Here is a 1,264-nt window from a genome sequence, read left to right on the forward strand (position 1 = left end):
GCTCCACAGACTCCTTGCTTTACTTGCTTTTACCCCTGTTCTGAGTTGTGCCTCAGAGCAAGCTGTTTTGGTGCGGTCTCTTTAAATACAAGTGAGATATTTCACACTTGACTGTAAGAATTTATGTACTTTATTACTCCTTGATAAACAATAAAAAAGTGTCAAATTACATTTATGGTTTTGATAAAAATCATTTTTACCTAAAATGAAAAATTATACTGTATATGTTCAATAGCTTTTTCTGTATGTGGAATGCATTGCTTTCATAAAATATGTTAGCAACATAAGATAAAAATGGGAGCAATCAAATAATTGTATCACTTACACAAAGTTCAACTTGCAGTGAAATGTTTTTGTGACAAAAATTGAAGTTTAAAAGTACACAGAACACAGTAAAGAATACTGAATTTTATTTATTTGTTTAGTAGAATGAAATGTGACCCATCACATCGAAATGAGGATTAAGCCCAAAAGTGGTGTTTGGAGAAATAGGTAAATATAGTGTTTTGACTAAAATATTAACAAAAATTGCATTTTGTCAAAATGTAATGAATAAAAGCCTTATCAATGTATCAGTTGAATGAACTGTCTGAAATATAATCATAAAACAAAATTTTGAAGCACTATTTTGAGCAATAGCAACAAAAAAACAGATTTTGAGGAAAAACGTCTTAAATTTTTAAGATTTTTTAAGTGTTGTTTTTTTAAGCTGGGAAATCTCAATATTCAAATAAAATTTGAGGTTTCCTCTGTAAAAGAACATCAAAAATTCCTCATTAAAATGACATCAAATTAGGATTCAGACCAAATTTTTAAGTATTCTTGTAATCAACAAGACAAATTAAGTCATATATATGGATTCAATTATGATATCAGAATGATCCAGGTATCAAAATGAAGGTTTTAAAGCCAAGAATCTGAAAATGTAATTAGGTCATTTTGACCAGATTCGACTTAATCCTCATTTTGATATGATGGCTCACAAATATGCAACCTCATCCCACTGAGTCATTTTGTCCTGCACGTCCTTTCTGTGAGATGTGTGGAAGTATGTGTGATCCTGTTGTGAAGGGTCCTCCCACTGGGTGTGGACTGAGTTCAGATGTGGTGCAGAGGGTGGTGTGAAGATGTGGCATCAGGACGTGTAGTGAAGACACGTGCATCAGGACGTGTAGTGAAGACGCGTGCATCAGGACGTGTAGTGAAGACGCGTGCATCAGGACGTGTAGTGAAGACGCGTGCATCAGGACGTGTAGTGAAGATG

At 33.9% G+C, this 1,264-nt stretch overlaps 1 protein-coding gene across 4 annotated transcripts in view; it reads left to right on the forward strand.

Annotated features, from left to right (window-relative positions):
- Positions 1–1,264, forward strand: part of astn1 (astrotactin 1) — a gene marked incomplete in the record, with an annotated part of 409,914 nt that overhangs the window by 325,131 nt on the left and 83,519 nt on the right.

The sequence above is a fragment of the Austrofundulus limnaeus genome, unplaced genomic scaffold, assembly GCF_001266775.1.
Source record: "Austrofundulus limnaeus strain Quisiro unplaced genomic scaffold, Austrofundulus_limnaeus-1.0 Scaffold24, whole genome shotgun sequence".
Taxonomy (NCBI): Eukaryota; Metazoa; Chordata; class Actinopteri; order Cyprinodontiformes; family Rivulidae; genus Austrofundulus; species Austrofundulus limnaeus.